Source organism: Cryptomeria japonica, chromosome 5 (genome assembly GCF_030272615.1).
Source record: "Cryptomeria japonica chromosome 5, Sugi_1.0, whole genome shotgun sequence".
NCBI classification, from domain to species: Eukaryota; Viridiplantae; Streptophyta; class Pinopsida; order Cupressales; family Cupressaceae; genus Cryptomeria; species Cryptomeria japonica.
Genome location: NC_081409.1, coordinates 354,078,209 through 354,094,980, shown reverse-complemented (window position 1 = coordinate 354,094,980; position 16,772 = coordinate 354,078,209). Strand labels below are relative to the sequence as shown.

The following is a 16,772-nucleotide window of genomic DNA, read 5'->3' as shown; positions in this document are numbered from 1 at the left end:
GAGAAAGGAAATGAAATTTCCTGAAAGCGCAAAGACTTCCGTCACTTCCTTCGAGACGGAACAGCAATATCAGGCTCAAAGACTTGATTATGTGAAGTCCTATCTACCCTTTTCTATACTAATGCTATAAAGAACGAGTTATGACAGCTCAAAGACTGGAAAAACACTATTCTTTTCTACTTTAAATAATGGGAAGTAGTATAAGCGCAAAGACTTACAGCTATTTCTCACAAAACCTATTCCTAAATTCTCTTAAAAACAAGTGAAAGCACAAAGACTTGCTGCTTCTCTCAACAAAATATTTAATTTAATCTATATTAAACTCAACTACTTGCAGCACAAAGACTGCAAATCAGAAGTGATTAAGCTCTTTAGGAACACTCGCAAGAAAGATAATATAGAACACTAACTCAAGAATGTAGCACGAAGACTCAAAGTTTGAGCAATTTCCTTCTATTCCCCTTTCAATTCTTGAATTTACACATGAAAGCTCAAAGACTTCTTTGCTGTAAATTTGGCAGAGTTTTTGCTTGCTTTCCAAAAGATAAAAATTACAATAGACCCCCCAAGTATTTATAAGAAGAGCCTTGAGAAAAAGGTGGGAGGATCCTAACTAACTTGAGAGATTCTCTCAACCACCAAGACTTATTTAATAACTAACTAGGACTTCAATAACTAACTAAGACTTATTCCAACTACAGTCCTAATCGAACACAACTTGTAATTGTCTTACATGTAATTACAAAAGTGCAAGTATTGTGTAACTTGCTTTTTACAAAAAATACTTTTACATGTAACTTGTTGAAACAAGATTACAACTAAAGATTACAAAAGTGAAAAAATACAACTAAGTGTTGAAAAAACACTTAAGTTGCATTTTGTGAAGACACAAATCCTTGAAATTTTTGGATGCTCGTTTGTAGTTCCTCAGGATTTGGTTCATGAGTGTTCTTGGCAACAACCATGGTCTTCACAATAGTGTCATGACACTGGAGGAGCGCAGAATTGTTTTTATCCAGGATAGACAGGATTTCATGCAGAAAAGCTTGGTGTTTCATCAATGTCTGAATTGAAGCGGTCGTGAATTGTTCGCTCCTCCATTCATTATGAATCTTCATTTGTAAAGCAGCAAGAACTTCTTCTTCTGGAATCAACTCTCCATCCTGACTTACTATGTTGCAAGAGGCCCTTTCACAATGTGAGACAATATCTCGGAAAACTTCACCCCGGAATCTCTTTGCATCACCGATCTCCTCAATGAGGGATTTAAGAACAAGGGCCTTGTTTTTCAGGAGCTCTTCAAATTCCAAATACACGACCTTGGAAGAGATGATGGCATGCTCCTGCAAAACACTCAGTTGTTGTTGGGGCATGGTACGCCAAATTGTCAAACTTTCTTCAACACTTTCCAAATTCTTTTTGAAACTATTAGAAGTCTGATCCAGTTTCTCCTCAATGGTCTCTAACTTAGACATCATCTAAAAAATGTCTTTCATTACCTGTGCACATAGATCATGAAGCTGATCAACCCAGGAATCCAGTGCTTGTACCTTCTGAGCAGCCCTTTCCACTCCACGAATTGATTCTTGGGAACCAGAAGAACCTATGGAGTTACTCCCTTCAGCAGCAGGTTTTGTGATTTTATGAACGGCTACCATAAGTTGTCGGTTTTCATCTTCTAGCTTGTCTTTCTTTGCTAGAAGCTCGTCACACCTTTGCACCAACGAAGCAACAGAAAACTGAGCATCATGTTTAATGACCTCATGCGTCTGTTTGCCCAACTCTATCCTCGTAACCTTATAATCGGCAGCTGACATTTCCTCAAGTGGCTTATCTGCAATAGGTTCCACAATTTCAGCTACCTTCATCTTGTTGCTATCAACAGTTACCTTGGAGATAGTCTTGGCCTTCTTAGCAACTTTGGATCTAGACTGTTTCAATTGCTGATAGTCAAAGGCATCAGGTGAGATTTCTTGCTTCTTCCTTTTCGGAGTAAAAGAACTAAGCCATGGAGGCAAAGTCATCAACTCCCCTCCAGTAGCAATCGTAGGCAAAGGAGAAGCAGTTTCTGTTTGAATCACCATGGTCATCCTGGGAGGAATATCTGTTTGGACAGCAACCATGGTTTGCTCAGTTACCAATGGGCATGAAGATTGCCTCATGAATTCTTCAAAACCAAAAGTGGAAGTATCAATTTCTGATAGCTGGATGCAAGTAGGAATATCCTCAAGAACTTCCAACACACTCTCTTGTTGAGGATAAAGAGATGGCTCGTATGCTGAAATGGGAATAGCATTCTAAGGAGACTCATCCACAAGCAAATCAGGAGGAGAAAGAGGCGTCTCAACGGAAACTGGAGGAATGATCTCATGAGGCGAGTCTGAAACTGGAGACTTAGGAGCAACATCAGATTGTTGTCCTTCTTCTGGATTATCCAGATCAATCACCTAAACATGGAATCGTGATTTTTCAAGCCCACGAACTGTCGTCTCCTCAGGAGAAAGCACTACTGCACGACTGACTCACAACTTGATCCTTGTGCCCGAAGATGATGCACCCTCCTTGTTGTCAGCCTGAATCTCAAACTTACGTCCAAGAGGCCCTGTAGAATCATCTTCTTTTCCAACCTTGATTTTTATAAGTCTAACAGCATTATTTTTCAACCATGCGTTCGTGTTAACCAAGATAGGCTGAAATCTCTCAAGGATGGATATGCACTCTTTGTGCGACCGTTGGATCAAAGGAAGTGGAGCTTCCTCAACCCTCCGTGAAATGTATTCAGGATCAAGTATGTGCCCATCATCAATCATCCCTTGTGGGATATCCACCAAGTTCAAATCAACAATTTGCTCAACAGTGAGCCTACAGTAATCCATCTTCAGAACTGCGGCTTCTGTGCGGAGATCTACCCAGATGTCCTCAATGTGATGCACATGCACAAAGGATTTCTTGATCTTCTCCTTCATACCCCTATAATCAAAATCAGCTCTAGGTTTAAACCTTTTGAGCTTGATTTCCTGCAGTTCAGTCTCCATGGCCTTAGCTTTCACAGATGTGACAAGGGAATACCGGCCAATTTTCAATGGGTTTGTGGTAGAGATCCCCATTCCAACCTTGTGTCTAGCAGACTGAAAAGTGTGGACAGCCATGATCTGTCTTCCCAGCTCCATAAGAATGATCTTATCAGTTGGGTATCTGGGAAGCATATATGGCTAACCACCATAGCATCCAATTCTCATATAGGTGAAGGTGGGAAACTGCAGAAACAAACATCCATACTCGCACACCTTTTCCCATGCCTCATCTGATACTCTCTTGTTCTTGAGATTTCTGTCAAACTGACACATGAAATATCTGAAGAATGCATCTTGGACTCTTCTGAAATGAAATTTGTTGGGTCTCAACGGCAACTGCTCATAATATTACCAAACTGGTATAAGTGAGCGATCACCCTTGGTAGAAAGACCTGGAAAGTATCTAAGTGATGCTGCCAAGTATACCAAATATGAATTCATGAAGAAAGTCATGGTGGTAGGGACTGTTGCCAGTTGTTCACACAAGGCATCGCTGATGACTTCTCCCCATGAAATATGATGAGAGTGTCTTATGAACATGATGAACTGGTACATCTATGGCTCAAAAACATTGGAATGCTCAAGGCCCATCATCCTGTTGAGAAGAGTTATGGTGTCTCCTATTTCCCATTTGAAATCGCAGCGGTACAACTTCACCCACCTTGAGAAGGAGGCTCGTGGCTCTTGGATCCACCTATTGATATGTCGCTTGCAATCTTTTTCCCTCTTCACGTAATACTCTACTGCACTTTCTTTGGAGGTTTCCATGTAAACATGTGCAGGAGGTATTCTGAAGACCACCTCGATTGTATCTGCATCAAGACGAATTAGAGCTTCACCATCATCATTTTTGATGACTCTTGTCTCTTTATCAAAATGATGGGCGCAGGCAAGAATAAACTCAAGTTCTAAGGCAGCCACCGAGAAAGATGATGCATGGTGGATATGGCTGTCCAACAGCCGCTGCAAGTTATTATCCTGTGGATATTCTACCCTCTTGACGAATTCCGACATATCCACGTGCCCTATTTCCGTGTCTCTGATGCGATCCAAAGGAGAAGAAACCTGGGAAGGTGCAACCTCGTTCTAATATTTGTCATATTTGTATTTCATCTTCTTTGGAGCTGGAGATGCCGGCAAATCTGACATTGATTGTAAACCTGGAATACTGTGATGAAAACTTAAAAGAGTTAAAGCAACATCATAGTCAGCTGCAAATATCATTCTTGCTTCTTCAAATGGGAAAAACTTCGATTCTTGAACTTCACGATTTTGTGAGAGGAAGAGGGGAAATATATGGAAATGGGAAAATCTTGACTTTGACCAATTTCGGATCTTGGGAAAATTTTTGCAAGTGTACAAGTTGGAAAGAACATACATGCAATCGAGGTTTTAAAACCCGAAAGCAAGTACACTTGTAAAATTGCAAATGGAGAAATGGATGGAAAATAAGATTTTGACTTGCAGAAAATGATGGAAATGAAAAGTACGGATATGGGAAACATGAATGGATAGAAATGGGAAAATCCGGGAATGTCATTTTCATGAAAATGGGAAGAACTCTTCAACATGTAATCCGGTTTTCAAATCCCGAATTTGAAAGGGAGGGGTATTTCACACTTTTCAACTTGGAATTTTAACCAAAAATGGTTAAATTCCTTAACCGTAAGGGAAGAACAAGAATTTCCAGCGAACTTGTAATTGGGATTAAAAATCCCGAATACAAGTAAAGAGGGAAATATCGGAAGAACAATGCAATTCAAAAATTGCATACCAAGGGGAAGATCTCTCTCACAAAAAAACCGATTTTTGGGGGAAGAACAACCCATTTACAAAAATGCAACTAAGAAAGAAAACTAAGAAAACAAGAAAATAATAAAATAAGGAAAGAAAGGAAAGAGAACATACCTTTCTTCAAACTGAAAATGCTTCTCCAAAAATGCAACAATCTTTGGAATGAAGAAGCTAAAACAATAAATAGAGACCAACCGCAATATTAAACCCTTGCCACGTTTTGCAAAAAATGCCTTCTATAAAAAACGTGGCAGCAAACGAGTGTAGTATGGCTTGGAAAATGCTTGGGACCTCTTTAACCCTCAACGCCTTGGCATGAAAGGCAAAAACGAACAAGGAGACTGCAACTTTGTGGAGATTTGGTCCACCAAAATGTGGCATTTTGGAAACACGTGGTTACTGATTTGGAGCAAAAAACCAGTAAATGCAAACCCAAAATGGCGTGACAAGTGGTTTCAAATGCATAAGAATAGGGTAGAAACCAAAACGCCTCTCCTTCCTAGAAGATCTCCACGAAAATCAATTGAAAACTTCAACAAATTTGCTTCCAACTGAAAATCGGGTTTTTGGGAGACAAGAACAAGTTTGAAATGCATAAGTATGTGAAAATCGGGTTTTTTAGAACATATGACAAGTTCTAATTTTCACTTTTTCACTTACAAAGCAAATTCGGGTTTTTTGAGCCAAATAGCAAGTTTTATTTTTGACTTTTTCACTTACAAAGCCAAAATCGGGTTTTTTGGAACAAACTGCAAGTTTAAAATTGTCAAAAATGCACTTTATGTGTAAAATCGGGTTTTTTGGAGAGAAATGCAAGTTTTACTTACTTGTAAAAGGGAAATAAAATCCCTACAACAAGTTAGAATTGCTTGCACACATGTAATGGGGGATTAAAATCCCTATTACATGTAAAAATCATTAAAGTAGGGATTTTTGGAGAGAACTACAAGTTTAACTTGTAATTTAGCCAAAAAATCCCTATTTTAACTAAAAAAGACAAAAAAACAATAAAAATAATAAAATCAACAAAGGGAAAATTTAAAACAAATTACAAGTATCCATCCTTGAATAAAAGTGCACATGTAATAAGCTGAAAATTCCCCTACAAAGACCAAAACCATGGACATCATTAAAACTTGCAGTTTGAAAAAAATTCTCCACCTGCAGTCGAGATTTTAAAACCCGAAATTGAAGGAAAGACATAGCAAACGAACCCAAAATTTGATGAAATTCGAAACGTAGTTCGAGGATGGATTGAGGATTAAGCTAGTCAAAGGATTAGTCGAAATTCTCCCTCGAGAAGCATGCCATAGAGAAAAAAATTCTTTTTTTTTTTTTCACGAAAATTTTATGTAGTGGTCCTTCATTTTTGGAAACAAAAATGAGGACAACAAGGAGTACACGAGTCTTCCTTAAAATGATGAGATGAAAACAGATGACTACACAAACTTCTTCAATGATAGGCAGATTGACCTTCCAGAGAATTCAATAGAAGGGCATGCTGAAATAATCTGTAGATAAGCATTTTGACAATAATTACTGTTATAGTTCAGGAATTGAAGGTATAGAGTTTCTTGATGATTCATTGCTTGAGCATAGTGTTGTCGTACCATAAATTAGAAAAGTATCCAAGGCAACAACCAAAGAGGTAGCTGATTTTGAAGATAATGTTGCTCCTATAAATGAACACAATTTAGAAATCTTGCTGTGTGGTGAGCAAAGACACCTAGAAATAGAGAAAAGGCTTAAGAGTTGCAATAATTGAAGAATCGGTTCCTGGTCACAAAAGAGAAAGAGGTGCAAGAAATAACCAGATTTGACAACACACGAGTTCATTAAAGACCTCATTCTGAAGGCTGAGATTGAGGAGAGAAAGAAAGGTAATGAGGATGAGGCCACTCTTACAATCTTGCAGACTGTCAAAGTTACGTTGAGACGACGAAATCAAAGTACCTACATGTTGATGTGTTTTTTATGCACATGCGAACACAGAATAAAATACCAAGGTATCTTATCCTCTCTTGAACAAAGTTTCCCGACTGCTGAAGATCTTGCCGAAGGATCAATCGGAGTAGCTCCAAGGTTCTGATTGTAGGTTCTCTACGTGTGGATAAGCTTTTGTGGTGTGATGTGATTATGCTGGAATCACAAGGGGACTTACATTTGATGACCTAAGCATCTAATTTGCTTTGGATATCGCTGGAATGTGGGACTTTATTGGTCCTTGATTTTCAAAAAGGAAAAAAGGATAAGGGTTGGAAAGGATCTAATTCTAACACTAAGAATGTAGGAGAAATGGATGACCTTTGATGAAACTCTAACTAAGTCTTGCTTTGACATGCTAGGATCATCTCCACAAGGTTAGTGCGATCTTCTAAGGATGGCTTTATGATGTTCAGATCACCGCTACAAGCATAGACACCGTCAGGTTGATGCATATCAATGAAGAAGCGATAATTGAAGTTAAGCTTAAGCTAAATGATTCCAGTTGACTATGCAAGGCAAGTCTGCAATCAACAAACCGCTAGTAGTATGGATATACGAATTTCACCGTTGATCATACAAATTTCTTCCATTCATCTAATAACATGAAATTAAATTTGAGAAGTATAGAGACCATGCAAATTGTTGAATCGAAACATAGAATTCACCATTTCTTCAATGAAGTTTACAAGTCTTTTGCAACAATGTCTTGGCAATAATCTTTGCCTTCTCTTTCTACTCTACTCTAGAATGCTATCTACTATCAAGCTACTAATTATTGACTATCTCTCTTTTGCTAACTCCTAACTATTCTCTGACTATTAACCTTTACAAATGAAGAGCCAGGGCTTTATATAGAGAGCCCTTTACAAATTGACGGCTCTGATTGACTTAGAATTAATGGCTAGGATTAAAGGATAAAAACCCTAATTAGGGTTTGTTACAACAAACTTCCTTAGCCAATTAGAAAATTACATTCCAGGAGTGAGGACCAATAGGAAGCAGGGGTAGTCTTGACGTGTCTGAAATAGCATTGCTGCAAACTCCATACGGCCAACGCAGAATAGAATAACCAACTGAGTATCCTATCCTCTCTTGAGATAAGGAAGTCCCTAATGCTATTTTTTTTATATTTGATCAAAGGGGACAACCTCAAGATTTCTTTTGTCAAGTCTTGACTGCGGGATTACTCAGTTGTTTGATGTGTTTTGCTAGAAACACAAGGGGACTTACGATTTGCAACAAACTGGTCTACTGTGATTCTCGAATTACACAATAAAGAGCAAAAGGAAAGGTTTAGGAGATCTAAAACTAACAACATGGGTATGCGGGTAGACGGATTCAACATAACCAATTCCTGCTTGGCCAGAATAGCTCACAACCTTGCAGGAACGGTGCAATCTTCAAAAGGACTTGGAAGATTTTCAGACTCGAGACGCACGGCTAAGCACCCAATTCTGGCGCAGCTCAGACGGACACCTGTAATTGAACTAAGCACAATTAAAGGCTCAGGTTAACCATACAAAAGGATACACAATCAGTATATCCTCAATGGTATGAGCTTGAATCTATCAAATACCTGCACACCCAAAATAGAAAGATCTATCTAAAATGTTGAGAGAAACCATGCAAACAGGATGAAAATAAGACAATAAACACCAAATCAATGTTTATATATTGATTTCAGCTGCCTATTACAACAATTTCTGCAGCATCTCTATGATACTGCTTAAAATCTAACCTATTCTAACTCTAAAATCTAACTCTCTCACCAGAGTCTAACTATCTAACAATCTCTAATTATCTAACCATCTACCCCTTTACAAAAGAAAGGCCTCTGCCTTTTATAGATATTACAATTTTGAATCGAAGGCTAGGATGGACTGCATCCAAGGGCTGCAACTTGCCATCCAAAAGCTGACAGCCTTAACCCATGCCCATTAAATTCTCAGTCATCCATTCAACCACAATTTCAACTACCTGCCACTATTTGGCTTCAATTTGAGTCTATCCGGTAGTTGGACATAACTGTCCATAACTGACTTGTTTCCCCTTTCTTTCAAAATATCTGAGTGGGACCTACAAGCATTTTTACAATAAAACAATTTCAGCTTTTTAGAAATTGAATTCCTGGAATTAAATCCAGCTGTGCACTTTCTTGAGAATGCATAGACTTGGAGCATTCAGAGTGTTCTTTGGTCTTTGGTCCCAATGGTGGACTTCAGCTTTGTGGTCTGGTGGCATGCTTCCCAATGCTCGGTTGTTCTCGCGCTCTTGCATCTTTTCTTTTCTAGTCTTCAGTGCCTGGCCTTGATTGCGATCCTTCTTCGATTTGCGTTTCAGGTCTTTCTCCTAGTTCTCCAACGATGTCCAGCGATCAATCAACCAATTTCATTTCATTAAATCAATTTGAAAAATTAAATAATTTAATTTAACAAACATTAAATTTAATTACGACGTATGGCTTGAGAAGCTCTTTGTGAGATGTATCTTGAAAATGCTTCTCCTTTCTCTTCGAATGTGAAATCTGATCCTTGGTCTTGATAGTGTTTGGGGGATTTACTTCTGCATGATTTACCTTTGGAGTCTTGGGCGTTTTGAATGGGTTTACAGCGTTTTGAAAACTTCTTATAGCGCGATTCTGGAGGTTTGAAGAACTTCTGCAAATTTTAAAATCCTAACACTCATGCCCTTTGGATTTTGGAGTGTTTTGCCAACTTTCGCTTTTTAACATTTTTGCTTAAAGGTCCGAATTTGGCCATTTGGGGCATTTTTGCCAACTTTTCACTTTTCAGATTTTGGCCTAAAGGCCCAAATTCGTCCCTTTGGGCACTTTTTGCAATTTTTTGCAATTTTCGGACCTTTTGGCACTTTTTGCAATTTTCGGACCTTTTGGGCATTTTTGCAACTTAAGTAAATTTCAGACCATTTGGCACTTTTTGAAACTTTTAGCATTTTCGGACCTTTAGCCAGTTTTTGCAACTTTTAGCGTTTTCCTCAAGAAGTGCGAGCTTGGGCACTTGGGCGAGTTTGTCAAGATCTCGCCGAAGGATCATTTTATGGAATATAACATTTAAGTATAAGTGACATTTCCTTATATTCCATATATACTTTCAGGATGTTTGAGAGTGGTTTCGGACCTCCAGGAGTTATATTGCAAATTCTAATTTTTGGAGGATTCCTCAGTTTTCCAGACTTAGTCAAATTTCAGGATTAGGACATTCCAGACTTAGCCAAATTTCAGGGCATTTGAAGATCAAGATGACATTCCAGACTCCATCACTCACCAACTTGACCCAATGAGACCTTCAAGGATGATATTCACTCACCAAGCAAGACACAATGAGCAACAAGAGCAAAACCAGGCCCTAAGGAAGACTCTCAAAGAAACCCTAATTCTAGGGCCCTATTGACTCACCCTGGCTCAAGCAGAGCCTACCATCCCAGCGACTCCCCTGACAGCACTCATCATGCAAAGGCTAACAAACAAAACCTTTAAAAAAAAACTAAAAAAACAAACCCCAGAAAGCAAAAAGCAGGGGTCCCATTTATGGGGCGATGTGTGAATACGTCACAACAGCCCCATGAGGCCGAATTTGGTTTTAGCGGCACTTGACCCTTCATATCCCCTTCCTCTTCCGCAAAGACAGAAAGGCACAAACCGGGGGGTCCCTGTCCAAGAAGGGGATGGGTGTGCGATTCGCACAACAGGTAGGTACACCGAAATTTGTGTTGTCCCCGATGAGTCAAGTGCATTGAATCTGGACATGCTAAGGTGGACCAATCCGACTGGAGGAAAAGTGACTGGGATGCCACCTTGTCTGACGTTTGTATTCTTGGTTGATCTCTTTTCCATCTTTTGACGCGATGAATGATGTACCTCCTTGACTCCCCTGTGCTTGATGAGGCTTCCTCATTGTCATGTGTTCTTCCTCTAATAGCATATCTCGCCTTGAAGTGCTGGCAAAGCCTTTCTTTGTCATCTTGTGGTTCCTTAGTGTGGCGAAGTGAAGGTTTTGGAGATGGCTGGCAACTTCTTGAACACCAGTAGTCTTCCAACGCTTCAAAACACCTTGAGTCCACCTTTATGCCTTTGGAATGTCCTTGATGATGATGGACTGGAATAGGTCGTCTTTCTCCTGGCCTGGTCTTCTTTCACCTGCAAAACAAACCAAAAGATGATCAAGTACACATGATATATTTATCCTGTTCATAGCATTTCTTACCTTAAATTATTTACAAGAAGGCATCGAGATAGAATTTGCCTTAGAATCCTTCCCAGGGACAGGCCCTATAAGAAATTCGCTCAAGATCCTTTGGAAGGGTCAGGAGCGAATTTTGACAAAGTTGCTCAATCAGACCTCATTCTCAACATTACCTCACCAAGATCAAGTCATTAACCTCCAAAATTGCCAAGGAATAGGTTTTGCTCAAGGACCTAGGCAAAATATTAAACCACTTAGAAATTTCGCTCTGGACCCTTTGGACGGGTTAGGAGCGAAATTTGCATTCTTGGCTCAAATTCTTCTCACTTTGTGACCATACTCACTCAGATGCATGTCTAAGGATGCCCTCAATATCAACCAATACCAAGTTTGATCCAAAATTGGAGCAAAATGGAGTTTTTAAGGATTTCGCTCTGGACCCTTTGGAAGGGTCAGGAGCGAAATTCCTTAATTAGGCTCAAACTCTATCATTTCTTCACTCCAAAATGCCTCCAAGACAAGCATATGCTAGCCTTCTCTCCACCAAAGTCTAGGAATCCACCACTTGACCTTCATCATGAGCAAATTAGGTGGAATTGAGAATTTCGCTCTGGACCCTTTGGAAGGGTCATGAGCGAAATTCTTGTCTTGCTTGTTTTCCTTCACCAAGGTCTATCCTTTTCACTCTCTATACTTGGACTCTCATCTTTGGATCCCTCTCCCATGCATGCAACATTTGTTTGACCCTCAAAATGGCTAGAAAGGAGAATTTCGCTAAAAATCATGGCCAGAGACAAGACCTATTTAAGATTTCGCTCTGGACCCTTTGGAAGAGTCAAGAGTGAAATCCTAGTTTAAGCTCAAAATCTTGATCATTGGTGGCCACAATCAATTCAAAGGCATGCCTAGGGGTCCTTTCAAGCTCAATCTACCTTGATCCACACTTAGCTTGACACAAAAATGGAAGGAAAAGAGGGATTTTGGGAATTTCGCTATTGACCCCTTGGAAGAGTCAGGAGTGAAATTCTCATTTTGAGCACATTTCTTCATTCTTTCAACTCCAAACCACCTCAAAAGGCAAGGACACGTCACTCCACACCTATCTATGCCATAAAAACCAAGGATTTGACCATCTCCAAGGGAGAATAGGTGTCCTTCAAGAATTTCGCTCTGGACCCTTTGGAAGGGTCAGGAGCGAAATTCTAGTTTTGGCTCAATTCCTTCACGTTTGGTGAACATAAGCAACTCAAAGCCATGCCTAAGGACATCTTCAATCTTGATCCACACTTGGCTAGACATAAAATTGAGAGGAAAAGGTAGATTTTAGGAATTTCGCTCTGGACCCTTTGGAAGGGTCAGGAGCGAAATTCTCCTTTTGGGTTGTTTTCTACCACTTCATCGCCTCAAACCTCTTCTCAAAGGCAAATATGCATCAAAGCCTCCTCACCCATGCCTCAGAAATCCAAAACTTTGCCATATCAACGAGCAAAATAGAGGAAAAGTGAGTTTCGCTCTGGACCCTTTGGAAGGGTTAGGAGCGAAATTCTCATTTTAGGCTCATTTTCACCTTTTTCCTCCCTTCTTTGGCTTGGATATAACTTATTAGGCCTCTCCTGATCATCCTTCAGTCCAAGTTAGCATTCACTTCAAGGTTTTGTGAAGAAAAAAGGGTCTCATATGAATTTCGCTCTGGACCCTTTGGAAGGGTCAGGAGCGAAATTCTTGTCTTGGTCAAAAATCCTCCATTCTTTCACATTCCATTACTACAAAACGCAAAGACACATCATTTTCCTTCCAAATACGCCCAAAGAACAAGGTTGGTAGTCTAAACAAGGAAGCAAATGAGGCTTATGAAGGATTTCGCTCTAGACTCTTTGGAAGGGTCAAGAGCGAAATTCACAATCTTGGAGAAAATCCTCACTTTTCAATGCTTTCAATCACTTCCTAAGGAAAGAACATATCAATCTACCCCCACCATGTCCAAGGAACAAGACTTTCAGTGCAAACTAGGAAGAAAAAGGTGTCTTCTAAGAATTTCGCTATGGACCCTTTGGAAGGGTTAGGAGTGAAATTCACAATCTTGGTTGATTTCACACCTCTTTCATCTAATCCATCTTTAAACTTGATAAAATTTGCCTCTCCTTACCACCATCAAGTTCATTTGCCATCCACTTGGCTCCAAAAATCTTCATTTTCAATGCCTTAGGCCAAAATTGAGGGTCATATGAGGATTTCGCTTTGGACCCTTTGGAAGGGTCAGGAGCGAAATCCTAGTTTCAAGCTAATCTTTCACCTCCTTTCTCCTTTTCATGTCTTGGACACACTTTGTTAGGCTTCATTCCATCATGATCATGCAAATTTGCTCTTCAAGTTGACATATAGCTCAAGGTTTTGTAAAAAATAGGGTTTTACATGAATTTCGCTCTAGACCCTTTGGAAGGGTCAGGAGCGAAATTCCTCCTTATGCTCAAATCTTGACTTCATTTTCATATTTCATCACTCCAAATAAGTGTTTTGCCCTCAATAATGTCTGGGAATGAGTTAGTTCTAAGTTTGGATCAAAGTAGAATGTCCTATAGAGGAATTCGCTCTGGACCCTTTGGAAGGGTCAAGAGCGAATTTTGACATTTTGGTCTCTCCATCAAGATTCATATATGGAATATAACATTTAAGTATAAGAAAGAAGAAAGATACTTGTACTTTAAGTTATATTCCATATATACTGTCAGGATGTTTGAGAGTGGTTTCGGACCTCCAGGAGTTATAATGCAAAATCTAGTTTTTGTAGGATTCTTCAATTTTCCAGACAGTCAAATTTCAGGATCAAGATGACATTCCAGACCAAGCCAAATTTCAAGACATTTGAAGATCAGGATGACATTCCAGACTTCATCACTCACCAATTTGACCTAACTCAAACCTTCAAAGATGATATTCACTCACCAAGCTTCATTGACCTCCTCAAACTCAAACAAGACACAATTAGCAACAAGAGCAAAACTTTGTCCTAAGGAAGACTTTCAAAGATGACCCTAACCCGGAGCATCCACTGACTCACCCTTAGCTAAAACAAAGCCTGCTATCTTAGTGATCCCTTTGGCAACACTCAACATGCAAAGGCTAATAGACAAAACCCTAAAAGACCTAGAAACAAACCCCAGAAAGCAAAAAAATAGGGGTCCCCATTTGCAATGGGGCGATGTGTGAATACGTCACAACACTACAATAATCATAGACAAAGACCATGCCTTCAAATTTGTAGAAGAGACCTTCAATGAATTCAAAGAAAAGGACAAATAGTGATGAGCTCAACTTAGAGCCAAGTTTAGCTTGTTTCTCACTCTATAAAGCTGAAAGTCAAGCAATCTTTGCAGCTATGCCCGAGGAGAAAGAAGAGGACACCAAAACCATGGAGATCAAACAAATAACTAAAGGAATTGATGACCTCCAAAAAAACTACAATTTGGAGTCAAGTTACCCTGGAGATACGAAGAAGAATCTGAGGATGAATCATTGCACAATGACTTAAACATTCCTAATACAATGGAGACTGAGCAAATTCCTAGCATTTGGGAAAAACATCAAGAGTACAATCTCATGGGGCTAGAGGAGCAATTTTCCCATGATGGTATATTTTTTCCTTGGAATCAGAATGGAATGGTAATAGACTTTGCATTTTTAGGAGCACCACCATCTGATGAATATTATCATAAAGCCAAAATTCGTTGCATGGGAAGCATTCTTTCTAGTGAAGGAACCTCGAGAACCACCAAGAGATCTCTAGAAGAAGTTCTCATGAATACCATAATAGCATAGCATAAGCATGGTAGAGCTACTTCATTGTTGAATATTCATGTGAGAGATCACCAACAAGGTATGTTTGAGCATGGACATAATACCCTATGAGTACTCCCCACATTGCCAAGTGATCATGGGTTTTTCAACCTCATGAGTAAACACAAGGTTAACTTGTGACTTTTCATTGCCAATTTCTTATGGGAAAGTTGCTATGTTTTAGGCGAGTATGTGGAGACAAATCGCAACATAGATCAAAGATGCCAATAGGGCAAAAACCATGGGTTAAAAACACACCTATAGGGAACAAAACATGAGTTAAACATGTCAAAAGGGAAAAACACGCTATTTAAATGTGACTAGGATATTAAATGCAGGTTCAAACATGTCGGGCAGCTAAAACACCGGTTCAGACTTTTAACATGAACTTTCATCCCCCTACATTGGCCCCTTCATGAAACATTGTTAACTCATACAGCAGCAATCACAACTTTGATAGCAGATTGGAAAGATTTTTTAAACATTTAAAGAAGAAATTTCAAAATTTCGGATTGCAACAACTTATGTCTTCTTTTTTTCCTTTTATTCTATGCATTTAAATTTATCAATGATTTAATTTTATAATTTGTTGTATGTTAAATCAAAATGATTGAATTTGATTGATTCTATTTGTCAAAATTTCAGAATCGATTAAACTTAAAATGATCTAAGCTAGGTTTTCTTCAATTTTTTATTTGTTTGTAAAATAGGGTTCCAGTTTACATTTTAAGGTTTAACTTTACGAGATGATATTATCATATTCTTAATATTTTATCAAATTCATTAATTCAATTACAGATTACCATTAAACATATTTCCATTAAAAATTTTAAATGCATTTTAATGTTACATTCTAAAATTAAAAAGAAAAGCATGTTCGACTTCAAATTGTTATATATGTTATCACTATTTTATTGTTGCTATCAATATTGTAGGTTAATATATAATCGCAATGGCATTCAGCTCGACATATAGTACAGATCAGACACAGCATCTGCCTATTTGACTATTATTGGTTGCAAGCACGTCAAGTACAGATCAAACACAGCATCTTTATAATTGTTGCAAGACTATAACTTCATATCAGAAATAGCAGTGGCATTGATGAATTATTATTATTATCATCCAAATTACAAGTTGTAAACCATTGTATTTTTATATTATTCATCATATGTTCTAAGTATTATTAGTTAATTGAGGAAAGAAGTCTCTTGCAATTGAACTTTGCGAGTTAATTGCCCCTTTCTCATAGGTTAATAAATAACTGGACATACAGTCTTATTGTAATTCCAAAAACATGTTTAAATTTTACATTTAATTTCAAACCATGATAGAGGAACAAGAGCAAATGATATTAATAACATTGTATAACACAACTTTCAACCATATCATAGAATATAGCATACAACAAGAGTTTAAAATTCAAGATTCCACTTTGGAAAAAGAAAATGAAGACACTACAAGGGGAAAATGTGCTTAAGAATTATGAGTATATAAATTAAATATTGAATATTAAAAATTCTCACTACATCTTATATTCTAAAAAGTGTCTTGTTTGTGAGCTCATCTGTGTGATCCAAACTTTGCGTGCACTGTTCACACTTAATAGACATGTCTCAATTTAATAGGAAAAAGGATGACATAACACTGTACTGAACATCATCATTATTCTCTCTATATATTCATCAGTCTTACTTTAATAACTATGAGGACTGGTGCTACAAAGAATTGGTGCGGTATAGTTCACGTTTTTAAGTACAATTTGTGTTTGTCCTCTTACTGTTGCGGGGCATGAATCAAGATAATGAACACCAATATCAAATTAGAACCTATTTCTTTTATTTATTTATTTACAGTTTCTAAATGTCAGTATAACCCATGT

The 16,772-nt window shown here is 38.4% G+C and overlaps 1 protein-coding gene across 2 annotated transcripts in view; it reads right to left on the bottom strand.

The window, feature by feature from the left end:
- Window positions 1-16,772, bottom strand: part of LOC131034254 (B3 domain-containing protein Os06g0194400) — an 88,490-nt gene that overhangs the window by 19,121 nt on the left and 52,597 nt on the right. The window lies entirely within an intron of this gene.